Below are 25,615 nucleotides of genomic sequence, written 5' to 3'. Positions count from 1 at the left end.
CAATATCACCATCATATTTGGCAGTGGTTGTGGAAAACTGCAAGGGTCCATACAGTGGTACAAGACCGCCATCTGGTGTCGGTGCGAGCAAACTGCAAGTGTCCACACATAGGTACAACACCGCCATCTGGTGCCGGTGCGAGCAAACTGCAAGTGTCCACACATAGGTACAACACCGCCATCTGTTGTTGGTGCAAGCAAACTGCAAGTGTCCATGCAGAGGTACAACACTGCCATCTGCTGTCGGTGTGAGCAAATTGCACGTGTCAATGCAGAGGTACAACACCGCCATCTGTTGTCGGTGCGAGCAAACTGCAAGTGTCCATGCAGAGGTACAACACCGCCATCTGGTGTGGGTGCGAGCAAATTGCAAGTGTTCATGCAGAGGTACAACACTGCCATCTGGTGTTAGTGCGAGCAAATTGCAAGTGTCCATGCAGAGGTACAACACGGTGCGAGCAACATGCAACAGCCTAATATGCAACATGCAACAGCCTGACTTCATACACTTCACCTCCAATTTCCATCCTGCCCTTAAATATACCTGGACTATCTCTGACATCTCCCTCCCGTTTCTGGACCTCACCATCTCCATCACAGGAGACAGACTAGTGACGGACATTTACTATAAACCCACTGACTCACACAGCTATCTGGACTACACTTCTTCCCACCCGGTCCCCTGCAAAAAGTCTATCCCCTACTCCCAATTCCTCCGTCTACGCCGCATCTGTGCCCGGGATGAGGTGTTTCACACTAGGGCTTCCGAGATGTCCTCGTTCTTCAGAAAACGGGGCTTCCCCTCCTCCATTATAGATGAGGCTCTCACTAGGGTCTCTTCTACATCCCGCAGCTCCGTTCTTGCTCCCCCTCCCCCCACTCGCAACAAGGACAGAATCCCCCTCGTTCTCACCTTCCACCCCACCAGCCAGCGGATCCAACATATCATCCACCAACATTTACGTCACCTACAACGGGACCCCACCACTGGCCATATCTTCCCATCCCCTCCCCTCTCTGCGTTCCGCAGAGACCGTTCCCTCCGTAACTCCCTGGTCCACTCGTCCCTTCCTACCCAAATCACCCCAACCCCGGGCACTTTCCCTTGCAACCGCACGAGATGCAACACCTGTCCCTTTACCTCCCCCCTCAACTCCATCCAAGGACCCAAACAGTCTTTCCAGGTGAGGCAAAGGTTCACCTGCACCTCCTCCAACCTCATCTATTGCATCCGCTGCTCTAGATGTCAACTCATTTACATCGGCTAAACCAAGCGCAGGCTCGGCGATCGCTTCGCTGAACACCTGCGCTCGGTCCGCATTAACAAAACTGATCTCCCGGTGGCCTAGCACTTTAACTCCCCCTCCCATTCCCAGTCTGACCTTTCTGTCATGGGCCTCCTCCAGTGCCACAGTGAGGCCCACCGGAAATTGGAGGAACAGCACCTCATATTTCGCCTGGGCAGTTTGCAGCCCGGTGGTATGAACGTCGACTTCTCCAACTTTAGATAGCTCCTCCGTCCCTCCCTTCCCCTCCTCTTTCCCAGATCTCCCTCTATCTTCCTGTCTCCACCTATATCCTTCCTTTGTCCCGCCCCCCCTGACATCAGTCTGAAGAAGGGTCTCGACCCGAAACGTCACCCATTCCTTCTCTCCCGAGATGCTGCCCGACCTGCTGAGTTACTCCAGCATTTTGTGAATAAATGCAACAGCCTAATGTTCGGTACAACACCACTATCTGGCGTCGGGGCTCATAAACTACAATAGCCAACGTGAAATGCAGCCAAGGCTTTGCTGTTTTTGAAAAAGGAAAAGGCAAATGAAGAGGAAAATGAAACTTTCCAAAAAAACTGGACAAGTCCCACAACACTGCTATTAGTGACACATAGCACAAAGCTCACTTCCTGATTCACTTATTCAACAATTCTCACTCCCTAATTAACTAATTAAAAGGACAGAAAGTGCTGGAGTAGCTCAGCGGGCCAGGCAGCATCTCTAGAGAACATGGATTGTTGACGAGTCAGACCTTCTTCAGATTCAGTCTTTCCTGATCCGAAACATCAGCTATCTGTGTTCTCCAGAGATGCTGCCTGACCCGCTGAGGTTAGTTTAGTTTATTGTCACCTGTTCAGGTAGAGTGAAAAACTTTTGTTGCGTGCTAACCAGTCAGCGGAAAGAAAATACATGATTACAATCGATCCATCCACAGTGTACTGATACATGATAAAGGGAATAACGTTTAGTGCAAGATAAAGTCCAATTAAAGATAGTCCGAGGGTCTCCAATGAGGCAGATAGTAGTTCAGGACCACTCTCTAGTTGTTGATAGGATGGTACAGTGGCCTGATAACACTTGGGAAATCCATCACTTTGTGTCCTTCTTTGTAAACCAGCATCTGCAGTTCCTAATTAACTCTGAACTTTGTACTAATTATCTCATTCCCTAATTCCCACTCTCTAATTAACTCATTTGGCCTGATCTCAGCTCATTCTCTAATGCACTAACACAGACTTGGGGGCATTGATTTTGTCTTATTCGCATTATTATTGTTTGTTGCTTTTGTGTTTACGTGTGTCTGTGTACACACTTTCCCCTCCCCAATGTCCTCTTCTACCCACATCCCGTCCTCTGGCTTTACATTTCAGTCCTCCACTTCTTTCCTTATGTGACACCCTCTTGTCTCTTTTTCACCTCCAGCCTTTGTTAATTACTCCACACATCTGCAAACCAACCCCACCCCCTCCCCGCTATCCATCAATCTCACCCCCTCCCCACTATCACTCCCACCCCCCTCCCCGCTAACCAACCCCACCCCCTCCCCACTAACCAACCCCACCCCCTCCCCGCTATCCATCAATCTCACCCCCTCCCCACTATCCACCAACCCCACCCCCCTCCCCACTATCACTCCCACCCCCCTCCCCGCTATCCACCAACCCCACCCCCTCCCCACTATCACTCCCACCCCCCTCCCCGCTAACCAACCCCACCCCCCTCCCCGCTATCCACCAACCCCACCCCCTCCCCACTATCACTCCCACCCCCCTCCCCGCTAACCAACCCCACCCCCTCCCCGCTATCCATCAATCTCACCCCCTCCCCACTATCCACCAACCCCACCCCCTCCCCACTATCACTCCCACCCCCCTCCCCGCTATCCACCAACCCCACCCCCTCCCCACTATCACTCCCACCCCCCTCCCCGCTAACCAACCCCACCCCCCTCCCCGCTATCCATCAATCTCATCCCCTCCCCACTATCCATCAATCTCACCCCCCTCCCCGCTATCCACCAACCCCACCCCCTCCCCACTATCACTCCCACCCCCCTCCCCGCTAACCAACCCCACCCCCCTCCCCGCTATCCACCAACCCCACCCCCTCCCCGCTATCCATCAATCTCACCCCTCCCCACTATCCATCAATCCCACCCCCCTCCCCACTAACCAACTCCACCCCCCTCCCCGCTATCCATCAATCTCACCCCCTCCCCGCTATCCATCACTGCCACCCCCTCCCCGCTATCACTCCCACCCCCCTCCCCGCTAACCAACCCCACCCCCCTCCCCACTATCACTCCCACCCCCCTCCCAGCTATCCACCAACCCCACCCCCCTCCCCACTATCCATCAACCCCACCCCCCTCCCCGCTATCCATCAACCCCACCCCCTCCCCACTATCACTCCCACCCCCCTCCCCGCTATCCACCAACCCCACCCCCTCCCCGCTATCCATCAACCCCACCCCCTCCCCGCTATCCATCAATCTCACCCCCTCCCCACTATCACTCCCACCCCCCTCCCCGCTATCCACCAACCCCACCCCCCTCCCCGCTATCCACCAACCCCACCCCCCTCCCCGCTATCCACCAACCCCACCCCCCTCCCCGCTATCCATCAACCCCACCCCCAATTCTCTTTTCCAACTTTCTATCACCAGCCAGTCTGAAGAAGGATCCCGACCCGAAATATCATCTGTCCATTCAGTTCATGGGTACGAATGCACTATCACCAATGATGTTGCCTGGACTTGCTCTGCAGCCAGTTATCTTATTCAGACCATGCCACATTCTTCGTGTGTCCGAGTGATTATATTGGAACTCAAGTTTGTCCCGGTATTGTGTCTTGGCATCCTGGATGGCTTTGCGGAGATCATAGCGGGCCTTGTTGTACCGCTCGGGTTGTATGCAGCATACCTGGCCTTATGCTGTGAATGTGCATCACGGTTCATCCATGGTTTCCGGTTGGGGAACACTCGGATTGCCTTCGGCGGCATCAGTCTTCCACGCACTTGCTGATGAAGTCCGTCACGGCAGTGGCGTACACATTCAGGTTAGCTGCAGAATCTCTGAATGTGGACCAGTCCCCTGAATCAAAGCAGTTGCGTACGATGTCATCCGTGTCCGTTGGCCAGCATTTCACTCGATTCAATGGGCCAAATGTGCACCTGTACCTTGTGAAAATACGAGAAACAGTGCCCAACATGTGCCGATTCTTTTCCCAGTTTAGTTTAGTTTAGTGATACATCGCGGAATCAGGCACACCGAGTCCATGCCAATTCTTGTTATTGAGAGAGTGCAGCGTAGGTTCACGAGGTTAGTTCCCGGAATGGCGGGACTGTTGTATGTTGAAAGACTGGATTGACTGGGCTTGTATACTCTGGAATTTAAAAGGATGAGAGGGGATCTTATTGAAACATATAAGATTATTAAGGGATTAGGCATGCTAGAGGCAGGAAACATTTTCCCAATGTTGGGAAAGTCCTGAACCAGGGGCCACAGTTTAAGAATAAGGGGTAGGCCATTTAGAATGGACATGAGGAAAAACTTTTTCACTCAGAGAGTTGTAAATCTGTGGAATTCTCTGCCTCAGAAGGCAGTGGAGGCCAATTCTCTGGATGCTTTCAAGAGAGAGTTAGGTAGAGCTCTTAATGTTAGCGGAGTCAAGGGATATGGGGAGAAGGCAGGAACGGGGTACTGATGGTGATCAGCCATGATCATGGTGAATGGCAGTGCTAGCTCAAAGGGCCGAATGGCCGCCTCCTCCACCTATTTTCTATGTTTCTATGTTAAAGGCGTAGACCATTTTCTAAATTGGGAGAGAATCCTGAAATCGGAGGCGCAAAGGGACTTGGGAGTGCTGGTGCAGGATTCCCAAAAAGTTAATCTGCAAGTCGAATCATCAGTAATGAAGGCAAACGCAATGCTGGCATTTAGTTCAAGAGGGCTAGAATACAACAACAGGCATGTAATGCTGAGGCTCTATAAGGCGCTGGTTAGGCCGCATTTGGAATATTGTGAGCAATATTGTTCACCATATCAGAGGAAGGATGTGCTGGCCCTGGAGAGGGTCCAGAGGAGATTTACAAGAATGATCCCAGGAATAAACATATGATGAGTGTTTAACGGCAATGGGCATGTACTTGCTGGAATTTAGAAGAATGAGGGGGGACCTCAATGAAATGTACCGAATAGTGAAAGGCTTGGATAGGGTGGATGTGGGGAGGATGTTTACACTAGTGGGAGAATCTAAGACAAGAGGTCCTAGCCTCAGAATTAAAGGACGTTCCTTTAGGAAGGAAATGAGAAAGATTTTTTTTAGTCAGAGGGTGGTGAATCTGTGGAATTATTGCTACAGAGGGCTGTGGAGGCCAAGTCAATGGATATTTTTAAGGCAGGGAGAGATTATTGATTAGTACGGGTGTCAGGGATTATGGGGAGAAGGCTGGAGATTGGGGTTCGGAGGGAAAGATAGATCAGCCATGATTGAATGGTGGAGTAGACTTGATGTGCCGAATGGCCTAATTCTGCTCCTATTACTTGTGACCCTATGACCTTATGTAAAGAGTTTGTACATTCTCCCCATGCACTGCGTGGGTTTTCTCCGAGTTCTTCGGTTTCCTCCCATGCTCCAAAGATGGTTTGTAGGTTAATTGGCTTGGTATTCACTAAGGAAGATACAAACAATCTCCCAGAAGTTCGAGTGGCCAGAGATCCCAGGGTGACGGAGGAACTGAAGGAAATTCACATTAGGCTGGAAATGGTGTTGGGTAGACTGATGGGACTGAAGGCTGATAAATCCCCAAGGCCTGATGGTCTGCATCCCAGAGTACTTAAGGAAGTGGCTCTAGAAATTGTGGACACATTGGAGATAATTTTCCAATGTTCTATAGATTCAGGATCAGTTCCTGTGGATTGGAGGGTAGCTAATGTTATCCCACTTTTTAAGAAAGGAGGGAGAGAGAAAACAGGAAATTATAGATCTGTTAGTCTGACATCAGTGGTGGGGAAGATGCTGGAGTCAAAAGACAAAATTGCGGAGCATTGGGATAGCAGTAACAGGATCGTTCCGAGTCAGCATGGATTTACGAAGGGGAAATCATGCTTGACTAATCTTCTGGAATTTTTTGAGGATGTAACTAGGAAAATTGACCGGGGAGAGCCGGTGGATGTGGTGTACCTTGACTTTCAGAAATCCTTCGACAAGGTCCCACATAGGAGATTACTGGGCAAAATTAGAGCACATGGTATTGGGGGTAGGGTACTGACATGGATAGAAAATTGGTTGGCAGACAGAAAGCAAAGAGTGGGGATAAATGGGTCCCTTTCAGAATGGCAGGCAGTAACTAGTGGGGTACCGCAAGGCTCGGTGCTGGGACCGCAGCTATTTACAATATACATTAATGACTTGGATGAAGAGATTAAAAGTACCATTAGCAAATTTGCAGATGATACAAAGCTGGATGGTGTAAGAAAATAACTGCAGATGCTGGTACAAATCGAAGGTATTTATTTCACAAAATGCTGGAGTAACTCAGCAGGTCAGGCAGCATCTCAGGAGAGAAGGAATGGGTGACATTTCGGGTCGAGACCCTTATTCAGACTGATATCTTCAGGTCTTATATCTGAGATGCTGCCTGACCTGCTGAGTTACTATAAATACTTTCAAAGCTGGATGGTAGTGTGAACTGTGAGGAAGATGCTATGAGGTTGCAGGGTGACTTGGACAGGTTGTGTGAGTGGGCATGGCAGATGCAGTTTAATGTGGATAAGTGTGAGGTTATCCACTTTGGTGGTAAGAATAGGAAGGCAGATTATTTGAATGGTGTCAAGTTAGGAAAAGGGGAAGTACAACGAGATCTGGGTGTCCTAGTGCATCAGTCACTGAAAGGAAGCATGCAGGTGCAGCAGGCAGTGAAGAAAGCCAGTGGAATGTTAGCCTTCATAACAAGAGGAGTTGAGTATAGGAGCAAAGAGGTCCTTCTGCAGTTGTACAGGGCCCTAGAGAGACTACACCTGGAGTACTGTGTGCAATTTTGGTCTCCAAATTTGAGGAAGGATATTTTTGCTATTCAGGGCGTGCAGCGTAGATTTATTAGGTTAATTCCCGGAATGGCGGGACTGTCATATGTTGAAAGACTGGAGCGACTAGGCTTTTATACACTGGAATTTAGAAGGATGAGAGGGGATCTTATCGAAACATATAAGATTATTAAGGGTTTGGACACGTTAGAGGCAGGAAACATGTTCCCAATGTTGGGGGAGTCCAGAACCAGGGGCCACAGTTTAAGAATAAGGGGTAGGCCATTTAGAACGGAGATGAGGAAAAACTTTTTCAGTCAGAGAGTTGTAAATCTATGGAATTCTCTGCCTCAGAAGGCCGTGGAGGCCAATTGTCTGAATGCATTCAAGAGAGAGCTAGATAGAGCTCTTAAGGATAACGGAGTCAGGGGGTATGGGGGGAAGGCAGGAATGGGGTACTGATTGAGAATGATCAGCTATGATCACATTGAATGGTGGTGCTGGCTCGAAGGGCCGAATGGCCTACTCCTGCACCTATTGTCTATTGTCTATTGGCTCTCCCCTGTCCATTTTCCTAGTTACATTAGTCAAGCATGATTTCCCCTTCGTAAATCCATGCTGACTCGGAACGATCCTATTACTGCTATCCAAATGCTCCGCAATTTTGTCTTTTATAATTGACTCCAGCTTCTTCCCCACCACTGATGTCAGACTAACAGGTCTATAATTTCCTGTTTTCTCTCTCCCTCATCTCTTAAAAAGTGGAATAACATTAGCTACCCTCCAATCCCCAGGAACAGATCCTGAATCTACATGTAGAGGAACCAACGAGAGAGCAGGCTATTCTAGACTGGGTATTGAGTAATGAGGATGGGTTAGTTAGCAGTCTTGATGTGCGTGGCCCCTTGGGCAAGAGTGACCATAATATGGTTGAGTTCTTCATTACGATGGAGAGTGACTTAGTTAATTCAGAAACAACGGTTCTGAACTTAAAGAAAGGTAACTTTGAGGGCATGAGACGTGAATTGGCCAAGATAGACAGGCAATTGATTCTTAAAGGGTTGACGGTGGATATGCAATGGAAGGCATTTAAAGACCGCATGGATGAACTACTACAATTGTTCATCCCAGTTTGGCAAAAGAATAAATCAGGGAAGGTAGTACAACAGGAAATTATAGATCTGTTAGTCTGACATCAGTGGTGGGGAAGATGCTGGAGTCAAAAGACAAAATTGCGGAGCATTGGGATAGCAGTAACAGGATCGTTCCGAGTCAGCATGGATTTACGAAGGGGAAATCATGCTTGACTAATCTTCTGGAATTTTTTGAGGATGTAACTAGGAAAATTGACCGGGGAGAGCCGGTGGATGTGGTGTACCTCGACTTTCAGACAGCCTTCGACAAGGTCCCACATGGGAGATTACTGGGCAAAATTAGAGCACATGATATTGGGGGTAGGGTACTGACATGGATAGAAAATTGGTTGGCAGACAGAAAGCAAAGAGTGGGGATAAATGGGTCCTTTTCAGAATGGCAGGCAGTGACTAGTGGGGTACCGCAAGGCTTGGTGCTGGGACCGCAGCTAACAAGGGAGATTAGGGATAGTATCAAAACAAAAGATGAAGCGTACAAATTAGCAAGAAAAAGCAGCCTACCAGAGGACTGGGAGAAATTCAGAGTCCAGCAGAGGAGGACAAAGGGCTTAATTAGGAAAGGGAAAATAGATTATGAAAGAAAACTGGCAGGGAACATAATAACTGACTGCAAAAGCTTTTATAGATATGTGAAGAGAAAAAGATTAGTTAAAACAAATGTAGGTCCCTTGCAGTCAGAAACAGGTGAATTGATCATGGGGAACAAGGACATGGCAGACCAATTGAATAACTACTTTGGTTCTGTCTTCACTAAGGAAGGCATAAATAATCTGCCGGAAATAGCAGGGGACCGGGGGTCAAATGAGATGGAGGAACTGAGTGAAATCCAGGTTAGTCGGGAAGTGGTGTTAGGTAAATTGAATGGATTAAAGGCCGATAAATCCCCAGGGCCAGATAGGCTGCATCCCAGAGTGCTTAAGAAGGTAGCCCCAGAAATAGTGGATGCATTAGTGATAATTTTTCAAAACTCTTTAGATTCTGGAGTAGTTCCTGAGGATTGGAGGGTAGTTAATGTAACTCCACTTTTCAAAAAGGGAGGGAGAGAGAAAACGGGGAATTATAGACCAGTTAGTCTAACATCGGTAGTGGGGAAAATGCTAGAGTCAGTTATTAAAGATGGGATAGCAGCACATTTGGAAAGTGGTGAAATCATTGGACAAAGTCAGCATAGATTTATGAAAGGTAAATCATGTCTGACGAATCTTATAGAATTTTTCGAGGATGTAACTAGTAGGGTGGATAAGGGAGAACCAGTGGATGTGTTATATCTTAAACCTTCCAGAAGGCTTTCGACAAGGTCCCATATAAGAGATTAGTATGCAAACTTAAAGCACATGGTATTGTGGGTTCAGTATTGATGTGGATAGTGAAATGGCTGGCAGACAGGAAGCAAAGAGTAGGAATAAACGGGTCCTTTTCAGAATGGCAGGCAGTGACTAATGGGGTACCGCAAGGCTCAGTGCTGGGACCCCAGCTATTTACAATATATATTAATGATTTGGACGAGGGAATTGAATGCAACATCTCCAAGTTTGCAGATGACACGAAGCTGTGGGCAGTGTTAGCTGTGAGGAGGATGCTAGGAGGCTGCAACGTGACTTGGATTGGTTAGGTGAGTGGGCAAATGCATGGCAGATGCATTATAATGTGGAGAAATGTGAGGTTATTCACTTTGGTGGCAAGAACAGGAAAGCAGACTATTACCTGAATGGTGGCCGATTAGGAGAAGGGGAGATGCAACGTGACCTGGGTGTCATGGTGCACCAGTCATTGAAAGTAGGCATGCAGGTGCAGCAGGTAGTGAAGAAAGCGAATAGTATGTTGGCATTCATAGCGAGGGGATTTGAGTATAGGAGCAGGGAGGTTCTGCTGCAGTTGTACAGGACATTGGTGAGACCACACCTGGAGTATTGCGTACAGTTTTGGTCTCCTAATCTGAGGAAAGACATTCTTGCCATAGAGGGAGTACAGAGAAGGTTCACCAGATTGATTCCTGGGATGGCAGGACTTTCATATGAAGAAAGACTGAATAGACTCGGCTTGTACTCGCTGGAATTTAGAAGATTGAGGGGGGATCTTATAGAAACTTACAAAATTCTTAAGGGGTTGGACAGGCTAGATGCAGGAAGATTATTCCCGATGTTGGGGAAGTCCAGAACAAGGGGTCACAGTTTAAGGATAAGGGGGAAGTCTTTTAGGACCGAGATGAGAACGTTTTTTTTCACACAGAGAGTGGTGAATCTGTGGAATTCTCTGCCACAGAAGGTAGTTGAGGCCAGTTCATTGGCAATATTTAAGAGGGAGTTAGATGTGGCCCTTGTGGCTAAAGGGATCAGGGGGTATGGAGAGAAGGGAGGTACGGGATACTGAGTTGGATGATCAGCCATGATCATATTGAATGGCGGTGCAGGCTCGAAGGGCCGAATGGCCTACTCCTGCACCTATTTTCTATGTTTCTATGTTTCTATAGAACATTGGAAAATGATCACCAATGCGTCTTCGCTCAGTCCGCCTTAACCAACCTGATCTCCCAGTGGCTGAGCACTTCAACTCCCCCTCCCACTCCCAGACTGACCTTTTTGTCATGGGCCTCCTCCAGTGCCATAGTGAGGCCCACCGGAAATTGGAGGAACAGCACCTCATATTCCGCTTGGGCAGCTTGCAGCCCAGCGGTATGAACATTGATTTCTCAAACTTTAGATAGTTCCTCTGTCCCTCTCTTCCCCTCCCCCTTCCCAGTTCTCCCTCTATCTTCCTGTCTCCACCTATATCCTTCCTTTGTCCCGCCCCCCTGACATCAGTCTGAAGAAGGGTCTTGACCTGAAACGTCACCCATTCCTTCTCTCCTCAGATGCTGCCTGACCTGCTGCTTTTTGTGAATAAATACCTTCGATTTGTACCAGCATCTGCAATTATTTTCTTATACCAATGCGTCCATGATTTTTAGAGCCACCTCCTTAAGTACCCTGGGATGCAGACCATTAGGCCCAAGGGATTTATCAGCCTTCCGTCCCATCAGTCTACCCAACACCATTTCCTGCCTCGTGTGAATTTCCTTCAGTTCCTCCGTCACCCTAGGATCTCTGGCCACTAGAACATCTGGGAGATTGTTTGTATCTTACTTAGTGAAGACAGATCCAAAGTACCGGTTCAACTCGTCTGCCATTTCCTTGTTCCTCATAATAAATTCCCCTGCTTCTGTCTTCAAGGGACCCACATTTGCCTTGACTATTCTTTTCCTCTTCACATACCTAAAGAAGCTTTTACTATCCTCCTATATATTATTGCCTAGCTTACCTTCGTACCTCATCTTTTTTCCCCGTATTGCCTTTTTAGTTATCTTCTATTGCTCTTTAAAAGAGTCCCAATCCGCTGGCTTCCCGCTCTTCTTTGCTATGTTATACTTATTCTCTTTTATTTTTATGCTGTCCTTGACTTCCCTTGTCAGCCACAGGTGCCTCTTACTCCCCTTCTCTCCTCAGAATCTCCTCAGAATCTTTCCTCCTCTTTGGGATCAATTGATCCTGCAACTTCTGCATTATTCCCAGGAATACCTGCCATTGCTGTTCCATCATCTTCCCTGCTCGGGCCTCCTTCTAGTCAAATCTGGCCAGCTCCTGCCTCATGCCTCTGTAATCCCCTTTGCTATACTGTAATACTGACACTTCCGATTTTCCCTTCTCCTTTCAATTTGTAGGTTAAAACTTATCATATTATGATCACTGCCTCCTAATGGCTCTTTTACCTTGAGTTCCCTTATCAAATCAGGTTCATTACACAACACTAAATCCAGAATTGCCTTCTCCCTGATAGGCTCCAGTACGTTGTTCTAAGAAACCATCTCGGAGGCACTCCACAAACTCCCTTTCCTGTGGTCCAGTACCAACCTGATTTTCCCAGTCGACCTGCATGTTGAAATCTCCCATAACCACTGTAGCATTACATTTGCGACATGCCAATTTTAGCTCTTGATTCAACTTGCACCCTATGTCGAGGCTACTGTTTGGCGGTCTGTAGATAACTCCCATTACGGTCTTTTTACCCTTACAATTTCTCATTTCTATCCATACTGATTTTACACCTCCTGATTCTATGTCACCCCTTGCAAGGGAGTGAATACCATTCCTTACCAACAGAGCAACCCCATCCCCTCTGCCCACCTGTCTGTCTTTTCGATAGGTCGTATACCCCTGAATATTCAGTTCCCAGCCCTGGTCCTCGTAGCCATGTTTCTGTAATTCCCACAATGTCATATCAGTCACTAAATTGACTATTTGGCCAATTTACCAAGCTTCTAATTTAATTGCTCAGCCAATCCCCGCACTCACTCCGATCCTGCCTTCCTCTGACCAGCTTGGAGGTATGCGCTTCACTGAATGCCTGCTAGCGCCCCTTTGGCACTCTTTTTTAAACTGACTTTTACCTGTAATTCACACTTACTTTCTTTCAGCCAACGGCCGTCCTTGCTCCTGCTGGTGCTCTCCCGACCTTTACTTACTTAATGTGCGGGGATCGCTGGTCAGTGCGGACTGGGTGGATCGAAGTGCCAGTTTCCTCGCTATATCTCCAAACTAAATTAAACTTAATAAAAAATTAAGGAAGAGTGCTTAACTAGGTAATAATTTTAATGAATGAGGAGCACACCAATGCATCTAGGTTTATTTTTCCATCTGGCAAATGTCTAAGTTAGAGGCATCTTTATTGAAAATCTGCCCGCGTTTTGAACATATGATAGGATTGTGTAGACGGATACATAGAAATCAATTCACCAGGTTTATGTAGAACACAAAGTGCTGGAGTAACTCAGCGAGTCAGGCAGCATCTCTGGGGGACGTGGATAGAAGACGTTTTGTTTCGGGCCGAGACCCTTCTTTAGGCCCTCCATCACAGCATGGTTTGGGAACAGATCCGTCCAATTTGTCAGAAATTGCAGAAAGTTGTGAATGGAGCCCAGACCATCACACAAACCGACCTCCCTTCCATTGACTCCATCCACACTTCACGCTGCCTCGGCAAGGCCACCAGCATAAGCAAGGACCAGTCTCACCCCGGTCACTCTCTCTTCTCCCCTCTCCCATCAGGCAAGCGGTGCAGAAATTTGAAAACACACACCTCCACATTCAGGAACAGTTTCTTCCGAGCTGTTATCAGGCAAAGATGTCCTCTCTCCATCTAGAGAGCAGTCCTGCCCTCACATCTACCTCATTAGAGACCTACAAACTATCATTAATTGGACTTTATCTTGCACTAAACGTTGTACTTTTGTTCTGTATCTGAACACAGTGGATGGCTTGATTGTAATTATGTATTTAATCTTTTTCTGATTGGATAACACGCAATAAAAACGCTTTTCACTGTACCTCAGTATGGTTGACAAAAATAAGCTAAACTAAACTAAACTAAACTTAATAAACTAAACTAAAACTAAACTAAATCTCGACCCAAAACGTTTCCTATTTATGTTCCCCACAGATGCTGAGTTACTCCAGCGTTTGTGTTCTTGGCAAGATTCCGGCATCTGCAGTTCCTTGTGCCTCCACCAAACTTACGATTGTTTCTGGTTTATTCAGATATTTCAGGACTCACCACAGTGCTGGTGATGAGTGGGAAACTCTCCACCACGTGTGGCTTTGCCATGGTTTATGTCTACACGGCTGAGCTGTACCCGACGGCAGTAAGGAACATGGGTGTCGGAGTAAGTTCAATGGCCAGCCGGCTGGGCAGCATCATCCCGCCTTACATCTTCTATCTGGGTATGATCATTGTTTGACTCTATGTTCAGGTCCACCACCAATTTCCCGGCACCCTTGGTTCCGGAGCTTTGCCGTATGATCCATTTTGCGGGGCCAACAGAGGTCACGGCGTCGGGGGACCAAGATACCGGCCCGCAAAGTCGGCCGTTGAAGTCGGCTATGGGAACGGATCTGCCTGCTCTGGCCAGGCCGGAGTTCCAGAGCCCAGGCCGCAGGGGGCAAATTCGACCTGCCGATCGGCCGTGGAAGTCCCGATGAGGTGGGATCGGCTGCCTCATCCGGCCTGGGCGCCACATTTTTGGGGGGAATTCCAGGGGGATGTCAAGTGCGCTCTCGTGGTTTTGTCCGGATTAAAGGGGGCGCCGGATCACCAGTTGATGGAAAATCGGTGGCGGAACTGTAGGTGTATCGTGCGGCACAGTGGCTTTTGGCACTTTGGCCTTCATCAGTCAGAGTATTGAGTATCGACGTCGGGAGGTCATGTTGCAGTTGTCTAAGACGTTGGTGAGATCGCATTTAGAATATTGTAGGACAAAAAACTGCAGAACCTGGTTTAAATCGAAGGTAGATAGTCGGGTCGAGGCCCTTCAGCCTGAAGAAGAGTCTCGACCCGAAACGTCACCCATTCCTTCTCTCCTGAGATGCTGCCTGACCCCCTTTAGAATATTGTGTTCAGTTCCGGGCACCATGTTGTCAAGCTTGAAAGGGTTCAGAAAAGATTTACAACAATGTGGTCAGGACTAGAGTGTGTGAGCTATAGGGAGAGGTTGAGTAGGCTGGGTCTCTATTTCATGGAGCGCAGGAGGATGAGGGGAGATCTTATAGAGGTATATAAAATCATGAGAGGAAAGGATTGGCTAGATGCCTAGTCTTTTGCCCAGAGTAGGGGAATCAAGGACCAGAGGACATAGGTTCAAGGAGAAGGGGAAAAGATTTAATAGGAATCCGAGGGGTAATTTTTCACACAAAGGGTGATGGGTATATGGAACAAGCTGCCATAGGAGGTAGTTGAGGTTGGGACTATCCCATTGTTTAAGCAACAGTTAGACAGGTACATGAATAGGACAGGTTTGGAGGGATATGGACCAAGCGCAGGCAAGTGGGACTAGTGTCGCTGGGACATTGTTGGCCGGTGTGGGTGAGTTGGGCCGAAGGGCCTGTTTCCACACTGTATCACTCTATGACTCTTATAGGTTATAGGAATAGAATTAGGTCATTCGGCCCAACTAGTCAACTTTGCCATTCAATCATGGCTGATCTTTGCCTCCTAATCCCATTTTCCTGCCTTCTCCCAATATCCTTTGACACCCGTTCTAATCAAGAATTTGTTTATCTCTAACTTAAAAAGATCCATTGACTTGGCCTACACAGCCTCAGTTCTCGGGACTATGGAGGCATGAGGGAGGAGCTGGCCAGAGTTGACTGGAAAGAGACCCTAGCAGGGAAGATGGTGGAACAGCAATGGCAGGTATTCTGGGAATAATACAGAAGGTGCAGGCTCAGTTCATCCCAAAGAGGAGGAAGGATACTAAAGGGAGTAAGAGGCGACCTTGGCTGACAAGGGAAGTCAAGGAGAGTATAAAAATAAAAGAGAAGTATAACATAGCAAAGATGAGCGGGAAGCCAGAGGATTGGGACTCTTTTAAAGAGCAACAGAGGATAACTAAAAAGGCAATATGGGGAGAAAAGATGAGGTGCGAAGGTAAGCTAGCCAAGAATATAAAGGAGGATAGTAAAAGCTTCTTTAGGTACGTGAAGAGGAAAAAAAATAGTAAAGGCAAATGTGGGTCCCTTGAAAACAGAAGCAGGTGAATTTATTATGGGGAACAACGAAATGGCAGACGAGTTGAACTGGTACTTTGGATCTGGCTTCACTAAGAAACACACAAACAATCTCCCAGATGTTCTAGTGGCCAGAGATCCTAGGGTGACAGAGCAACTGAAGGAAAATCACATAAGGCAGGAAATGGTGTTGAGTAGACTGATGGGACTGAAGGCTGATAAATCCCCAAGGATTGATGGTCTGCATCCCAGGGTACTTAAGGAGGTGGGTCTAGAAATCATGGACGCTTTGGTGAGCATTTTCCAATGTTCTATAGATTCAGGATCAGTTCCTGTGGATTGGAAGGTAGCTAATGTTATCCCACTTTTTGAGAAAGGAGGGAGAGAGAAAACAGGAAATTATAGACCAGTTACTCTGACATCGGTGGTGGCGAAGATGCTGGAGACAATTATAAATGAAGACATTGCGGTGCATTTGGATAGCAGTAACAGGATCGTTCCGCATCAGCATGGATTTCTGAAGGGGAAATCATGCTTGACTAATCTTCTGGAATTTTTTGAGGATGTAACTAGGAAAATGGCAGGAGAGAGCCAGTGGATGTAGTGTGCCTGGACTTTCTGAAAAAGTCCCACATAGGAGATTAGTGGGCAATATTAGAGCATATGGTATTGGGGGTAGGGTACTGACATGGATAGAAAATTGGTTGGCAGACAGGAAACAAAGAGTAGGGATAAATGGGTCCCTTTCAGAATGGCAGGCAGTGACTAATGGGGTACCGCAAGGCTCTGAGCTGAGACCGCAGCTATTTACAATACACATTAATGACTTGGATGAAGGGATTAAATGTAACATTAGTAAATTTGCAGATGCCACAAAGGTGGCAGTGTGAACTGTGAGGAAGATGCTATGAGGTTGCAGGGTGACTTGGACAGGTCGTGTGAGTGGGCAGATACATGGCAGGTGCAGTTTAATGTGGATACATGTGAGTTATCCACTTCGGTGGTAAGAACAGGAAGGAAGATTATTATGTAAATAGTGTCAAGTTAGGAAAAGGGGAAGTACAACGAGATCTGGGTGTCCTTGTTTATCAGTCACTGAAAGGAAGCATGCATGTACAGCAGGCAGTACAGAAAGCCAATGGAATGTTGGCCTTCATAACAAGAGGAATTGAGTATAGGAGCAAAGAGGTCCTTCTGCAGTTGTACAGGGCCCTAGTGAGACCACACCTGGAGTATTGTGTGAAGTTTTGGTCTCCAAACTTGAGGAAGGACATTCTTGCTATTGAGGGAGTGCAGCTTAGGTTCACGAGGTTAATTCCCGGAATGGCGGGACTGTCGTTTGTTGAAAGAATGGAGCGACTGGGCTTGTATACTCTGGAATTTAGAAGGATGAGAGGGGATCTTATTGAAACATATAAGATTATTAAGGGATTGGCCATGCTAGAGGCAGCAAACATGTTCACGATGTTGGGGGAGTCCCGAACCAGGGGCCACAGGTTAAGAATAAGGGGTAGGCCATTTAGAACGGAGATGAGCAAAAAATCTTTTCACTCAGAGTTTTGAAGCTGTGGAATTCTCTGCCTCAGAAGGCAGTGGAGGCCAATTCTCTGGATGCTTTCAGGAGAGAGTTAGATAGAGCTCTTAATGATAGCGGAGTCAAGGGATATGGGGAGAAGGCAGGAACAGGGTACTGATTGTGCATGATCATCCATGATCACGATGGCGGTGCTGGCTCAAAGGGCCGATTGGCCCAATCCTGCACCTGTTGTCTATTGTCTATTGTCTATTGTCTACATTAAGACAGAAACCCCTCATTATAACGGACCATAGGGAGGGGAACGGTATACGTTATTGCCGATTGCCGATTGTCTGCTATAAACGAGTAGGTGGATTATCGATGTATAAGTCGTAGACCCAAACAACTGCAGATGTTGGTTAGAGTCATAGAGCCTTAGAACGTGGAAACAGGCCCTTTGGCCCAACTTGCCAACACCGGCCAATATGTCCCATCTACACTCGTTCCACCTGCCTGCATTTGGCCCATATCCCTCTCAACCTGTCCTATCCATGTACCTGTCTCAGTGTTCCTTAAACATTGCGATAGTACCTGCCTCAAGTACCTCCTCCAGCGGCTCGTTCCATAGCCGTGGCCGGGTGGGGGGGGGGGGGAGCTAATTAGACCCCTGAGCAACGTGGAAGCCTCAATGAGGCCGTCTCACCCGGCCACGGTGCCACATTTTGGGAGGAATTCTGGGGAGGAATGCAAATGCGCTCTCGGAATTCTTGTTGTGCTGGACTGGAGCTGTTCCAACTGGAAAATCTGGTGGAACTGCAATGAGTTTAATTGCTAACATATCACCTGACACTATTCTTATGAATAAACACCAATACGGAATGACAAATGTGACTGTACACGTCCGTGGAATGTGTTGCCGCCCTTTAAGAATGTTACCAGGACCGCCCCGACGTGGCAACTCCAACAGCCTGACCGCGGGACAAGACGGCAGGGAAGAGAAAAAGACATTCTGGCCTTCCATCACAGTGAGGAGGGACTGGAGGAGACTCACTGTGATGGATGTTTCTTTTTGTTTGGTGTTAGTTGTGATTGTATGTGTTATTGCATTTTTATTGATTAATCTTATTGGTCTTATTGTTCAACTGCGGGTAATGTTTCATTTTACTACACATTTATGTGTATGTAACAAATAAACGACTATTGACTATTGACTATTGATGTTAGTCCACTGACATTAATTCTTGGTAACATTGTTTATGGGCACCAAGGTGCCGCAGCGGTGGAGTTGCTGCCTTTTAGCGTTAGAGACCCTAGTCCCACTGTGGAAGCTGCAGTATGACAAAGGTTGAGATAGCTGTACAGCACAAGGTTAAGGTAACTGTACAGCACAAGGTTAAGGTAGTTCCCCAGCAACCTGTTCCTCGCGCAGTTCACAGACTCGCCAGCCGCCTGCCACTTTTGCGGGTTGGAAGAGTCTGTGTACCACGTGTACATGGAGTGTGTGAGATTGCAGCCCCAGTTCCAATATCTAAAGGGGCTGCTCCTTGCTTTTTGGCTGCACTTTTCACCCACCATCCTTATCTTTGGACACCCTATGCGTAGGGGAGAAGGTAGGGCCGAAGATGTCCTGGTTGGGTTACTCCTGGGCCTGGCCAAGCTGGCCATCCGTGACTCACGGCGCCAGGCGGAAGAGGGCTCTGCCCGAGCCAGTTGCCTACCCCTTTTCTGGGGTTACATCCGCGCCCGGGTAGTGTTGGAGAGGGACTACGTGCTGTCCACGGGCACCCTGGAGGATTTCTGGGACCGCTGGGCACCGCAGGGGACTGCATGTATCCTGGATGGGGATTGTAATATAATTGTATAATAGTTTCAATTGGTATATTTGTTTGTATAGTATTCGGGTGGTGGGTTCTGTTTTGGCAAGGCCCGGGCTACCTCCACTTCCACTGCAGCAGCCATCCACTTGTGACCAACGTGTGGGCATGCTTTCCGGGCCCAGATTGGCCTCACTAGTCACTTCGGGACGCACAGTCACCAATCCAACTGAAATCGAAGTCATAGTCATCTTCAAACCCGAAGGACGAACAACATTCTGGTGGTGGGTTCTGTTTTGGTTTTATTGTATTGTATATATTATTTTAATATTTGAATAAATATTTTTGATTTTTTTAAAAAAGTTTAAGGTAGCTGTGTAGCACAAGGTTAAGGTAGATGTACAGCACAATGTGGGAGCTGCAGTATGACAAAGGTTGAGATAGCTCCACAGCACAACAACCTTTAGGTATTCATTGACGCACATGATGTTTCTGATAGGTATTCATTGAACTAACCAAACTGTTTGGGATGGGTATTCCTTGATTCACACTACCTTTATATCAAAAATTAAATAAAGGATTAAATAGCATGTAGGTTTAGTTGTATTAGTGTTGTTGCATTTGTATTAGTGTTTTGAAAACTTATTGTAATTGATGATAAGAAATTAGAAATTGTGCACAATCTCAAGGGTCAAAATCTGTGTTGATGAATAAGATCCTTCTTGGGGGTGGGTATTGACACTGCAGTAATGGCACTTATCCTTTTGACTGAGAGCAGGTTATTGGACCCGCTCAAGGCGCAACCTAAATAGTGCACAGAGGTTTGACACAACTGAAGTGTCCCTCTTCATGCCTTGCTCAGCCTCCGGGTTCAGGGGATATTAAAGTGGCCAGAGGCGCCTCCGTTCCAATGCAGCCATTAGCCCTAAATCAGAGTGAACTCAAATCCGTTCTCTACTTCAATAACGTCACCAGAAAGGAAATGGGAACCTGCACTACCAATAAGAATGAGTCCTATCCTTACAATTGCTTTGAGGGATGGCATCAGCCTTCCTATAATGGATTGCGGACCCCACCGGTGCTGGGATTGCTCCATGAAAGTCGGGGGGAGGTTTCCCATTGTAATACCCAGGGTTCAGGTCTGGATTTAGGCAAGAGCACCTGCCACCTCTATCCCACTGCAAATCCTCCTAGCCCTGTCAATAGAACCTACTGGATCTGTGGCCGCAAGTCTTACCCATCGCTGCCAGGAATGCCCCTTTCCAAATGGAACACCTGGGCTGAACCTAAGCCTTGGAAGGGTTGCTGTTACTTCGCCTAAGAGGTACCATATATGTACCACTTGCAATCAGTCTACATCCAGCTGAGCAAGGCCGAAGGGCTACCTCAGAGGCCGAACGCCTCTGCATAATAGCGGTACCATTCTTGGGGCCTGCGAGACTTGTTCACGAGTTCATCAATATGGCCTCAGCAATGGAAAAGTTGGCCAATGAGACAGCCCAGTCGTTACGGGATACACGCCGGGCCATCAGAGGCATTACGGCTGAGATGGTAGCGATTCGCACTGTGGCACTTCAGAACTGGTTAGCATTGGACTTCCTGTTGGACAAGGAAGGCGGTACTTGTGCCATTATTGGTCGGCAGTGTTGCAGATACGTTCCTGATTCAACTGAAAAGATCACTGACTTAGCCACACACATTCAGAAGGAGGTCGGTAAAATCAAGAAGATTGGGAGGGAACTACACCAAAGCCATTCCTCCCCTGGGGGCTCTTTAGCTGGGTTCATTCCCTGTTGGGGAGTTGGGACAGCTCAATCACGCAGTGGGCATTGGGCGCTTTGTTCAAATCACTCTGTGGAGCGGTAGCTCACAGATCTGCCCTTCCCATCATGATCCAATGACCGACCATCCCTGATATAATCAGTATTATATCAATTTGAGAGGAAGTTTAATTTAAATAATTGTTCATACAACTTTGAAGAGTATGTGTATTTCAATCTGTGGGGTGAAATTGTGGAATGATTTGGATGTGGAACTCAAGCAAAGCACAAACATTACTCAGTTCAAGAGAAGTACAAAAAAAATATTTTCCAGAGGTATAAGAATGAGGAAGGGCTTTGATGACCTTTAAGTTTTAGTTTATTGACACAGTGTGATATTCGCTTTGTACATAGAATTTGGATAATTGTTTATAAACTGCATATATGTAAGTTTGTGTGTGTGCATATATGTGTATATATGTATGTATGTATGTGGCATATGTATGGATATATGTATGTATATGTTTGTGTACATGTATATACATATATAAACTGATGATCCAATACATTCTCCCATTCAGCAGTGGTGAGTACCTGCCGACACTGGTCCGAGGAGGGACAAACCACAAACCAGCCCAAGGCTCACCGATGCACGAGGGCAACGAAGGCTATCCCGTCTGGTCCAAACCGACAGAAGGTCTACTATGGCACGTCACAGAAAATTTTAATGGTGGTCATGGGAGGAATGTGTACACAGTGCATCGCATCCTGCTGCCTATGGGGCTGTGTAGCACAGACCGGTCAGAGTGTCCAGGTGACATAATGTTTTTGGCTCATCAGTATATGTTGATGAGATAAAGTTTGTGAATTAATTGATGAGTAGCGGAGAAGGGGTAGGAATAAATAAGTGTATACTTCCTCCTACTCCTTTTCGAACTTCTAAGATTTAATTTGTTTTGTTTATGTGAATTTATTTATTGAGTAATTTATTGTTTTATTGTTACTTTGTTTTGTTTTTATCTTTTTTTGTTTTACATGTTTAGATTTTTTTTATAGAGATACAGCGCAGAAACAGGCCCTTCGGCCCACCGGGTTCGCGCCGCCCAGCGATCGCCGCACACTAACACTATCCTACACCCACTCGGGACATTTTTTACATTTTCCCAGCCAATTAACCTACATACCTGTACGTCTTTGGAGTGTGGGAGGAAACTGAAGATCTCGGAGAAAACCCACGCAGGTCACGGGGAGAACGTACAAACTCCGTACGGACGGTGCCCGTAGTTGGGATTGAACCCAGGACTCCGGCACCGCATTCGCTGTAAGGCAGCAACTGTACCGCTGCGCCACTGTGCCGTGATTAAAATAAAATATAAACAAACAAACAAAATCAGTACTGAGTTCCAGAAACTCTGTGGTATCGAACCATAACAAAACCTTATCTTGTCATTGTCAGGACAAAAGGGGGCAAATGTGGAAGCTGCAGTATGGAAAAAGGTCAGGATAGCTGTACAGCACAAGGTTAAGATAGCTGTCCAGCACAAGGTTAAGATAGCTGTACAGCACAATGTGGAACCTGCCGTATGACAAAGGTTGAGGTAGCTGTACACACAAGGTTAAGATAACTATACAGCACAAGGTTAAGATATCTGTACAGCACAAGGTTAACATAGCTGTGCAGCTCAATGTGGATATTCACTCCCTTGCAAAGGGTGACATCGAATCAGGAGGTGTAGAATCAGTATGGATAGAAATGAGGAATTGTAAGGGTAAACAGACCCTAATGGGAGTTATCTGCAGGCCCCCAAACAGTAGCCTCGACATAGGGTGCAAGTTGAATCAAGAGCTAAAATTGGCATGTCGCAAATGTAATGCTACGGTGGTTATGGGAGATTTCAACATGCAGGTAGACTGGGAAAATCAGGTTGGTACTGGACCCCAGGAAAGGGAGTTTGTGGAGTGCCTCCGAGATGGATTCTTAGAACAGCTTGTACTGGAGCCTTCCAGGGAGAAGGCAATTCTGGATTTAGTGTTGTGTAATGAACCTGATTTGATAAGGGAACTCAAGGTAAAAGAGCCATTAGGAGGCAGTGATCATAATATGATAAGTTTTAATCTACAAATTGAGAGGGAGAAGGGAAAATCGGGACTGTCAGTATTACAGTATAGCAAAGGGGTTTATAGAGGCATGAGGCAGGAGATGGCCAGATTTGACTGGAAGGAGGCCCTAGCAGGGAAGACGGTGGAATAGCAATGGCAGGTATTCCTGGGAATAATGCAGAAGTTGCATGATCAATTGATCCCAAAGAGGAGGAAAGATTCTAAGGGGAGTAAGAGGCACCTGTGGCTGACAAGGGAAGTCAAGGACAGCATAAAAATAAAAGAGAAGAAGTATAACATAGCAAAGAAGAGTGGGAAGCCAGAGGATTGGGAGTCTTTTAAAGAGCAACAGAAGTTAACTAAAAAGGCAAGAGGGGGAGAAAAGATGAGGTATGAGGGTAAGCTAGCCAATAATATAAAGGATAGTAAAAGCTTTTTTAGGTATGTGAAGAGGAAAAAAATAGTTAAGGCAAATGTGTGTCCCTTGAAGACAGAAGCAGGGTAACTTATTATGGGGAACAAGGAAATGGCAGACGAGTTGAACCGGTACTTTGGATCTGTCTTCACTAAGGAAGATACAAACAATCTCCCAGATGTTCTAGTGGCCAGAGATCCGAAGGTGACGGAGGAACTGAAGGAAATTCATGTTAGGCAGGAAATGGTGTTGGGTAGACTGATGGGACTGAAGGCTGATAAATCCCCAGGGCCTGATGGTCTGCATCCCAGGGTATTTAAGGAGGTGGCTCTAGAAATCGTGTATGCTTTGGTGAGCATTTTCCAATGTTCGATAGATTCAGGATCAGTTCCTGTGGATTGGAGGGTAGCTGATGTTATCCCACTTTTTAAGAAAGGAGGGAGAGAGAAAACAGGAAATTATAGACCAGTTAGTCTGACATCAGTGGTGGGGAAGATACTGGAGTCAATTATAAAAGACGAAATTGTGGAGCATTTGGATAGCAGTAACAGGATCGTTCCGAGTCAGCATGGATTTACGAAGGGGAAATAATGCTTGACTATTCTTCTGGAATTTTTTGAGGTTGTAACTAGGAAAATTGACAGAGAGAGCTGGTGGATGTATATCTAACTCTCTCGTGAAAACATCCAGTGAATTGGCCTCCACTGCCTTCTGTGGCAGAAATTTCTACAGATTCACAACTCTGAATCCCCTCAGGACTAAGATCCCCTCTCATCCTTCTAATTTCCTGTGAATATGAGCCCAGTCGATCCATTTTTTCATCATATGTTAGTCCTGCCAGACCAGGAATTAACCTGGTGAACCTACGCTGCCCTCCCCCAATAGCAATAATGGCCTTTGTCAAATTAGGAGAACAAATCTGCACACAATACTCCAGGTGTGGTCTCACCAGGGCCCTGTACAACTGCAGTAGGACCTCCATGTTCCTGAACTCAAATCGTCTCGCTATGAAGCCCAACATGCCATTAGTTTTCTTCGCTGCCTGCTGTACCTGCATGCTTACTTTCAGTGACTGATGTACAAGCACATCCAGGTCTTGTTGCACCTACCCTTTTCCTAATCTGACAAAATTGCTCACATTAGTCCAAATGCAGCCTGACCAGCGCCTTATAGAGCCTCAGCGTTACAGGTCGGCATGGAATCGATGAGCGTTGGGCTTGTTTCCGCGCTGTATTACTAAGCTAATCTAAACTAAAGGTGTGATTTAGATTGTGTTTCATATCATGCATATGTTTACTTGTATGTTTTTGTCAGTAAGTGTGCAGTGCTGTATATAATTTAAAGGTTTATTCTGTTTTCCAGTTTTGGGAGGAAGATTGTCTTTTTTGGGACGATGGCGCTAGAGGTTTTATTCAATTTTATTATCACATTGTCGTCAAGCTGGGAAATCTTCTGCCTGATTAATTTCTTCAGGGGCATCGGTGAGATTTCAAACTTTATGACTGCCTTTGTGCTTGGTAAGTTTCATTCATGCAAGTTTCATTCATGCCATTTCTTAACCCTTTTCTACATTTATTTATTCTGTGGCGATTGGTATAAAACTTAATTCCAGTAACCGGAGAAAGTCATCCTTCTAAACTCTAGCAAGTACATGCCCAGAGCTGCCAAAACACTCATCATATGTTAACCCAATGGTCATTCTCATAAACCTCCTCTGGACCCTCTCCCAAGCCAGCACATCCTTCCTCAGATATGGGGCCCCAAACAGCTTACAATACTCCAAATGCGGCCTGATCAGTACTTTATATTGCCTCAGCATTAGTTGCCTCAGCATTAGATTAGTTTAGTTTAGAGATACACCGTGAAAGCAGGCCCTTCAGCCCACCGGCCAGACTGACCATCGATCTCCACACATCAATGCTATCCTACATACACTAGGGACAATATACACTTATACCTAGCCAATTAACCTACAAACCTGTATATCTTTGGGGTGTGGGAGGAAACTGAAGATCTCAGAG

This window comes from Rhinoraja longicauda, unplaced genomic scaffold, assembly GCF_053455715.1.
Source record: "Rhinoraja longicauda isolate Sanriku21f unplaced genomic scaffold, sRhiLon1.1 Scf000631, whole genome shotgun sequence".
NCBI classification, from domain to species: domain Eukaryota; kingdom Metazoa; phylum Chordata; class Chondrichthyes; order Rajiformes; family Arhynchobatidae; genus Rhinoraja; species Rhinoraja longicauda.
The sequence above is the reverse complement of the archived record's forward strand: the minus strand, read 5'-3'. Positions refer to the sequence as shown.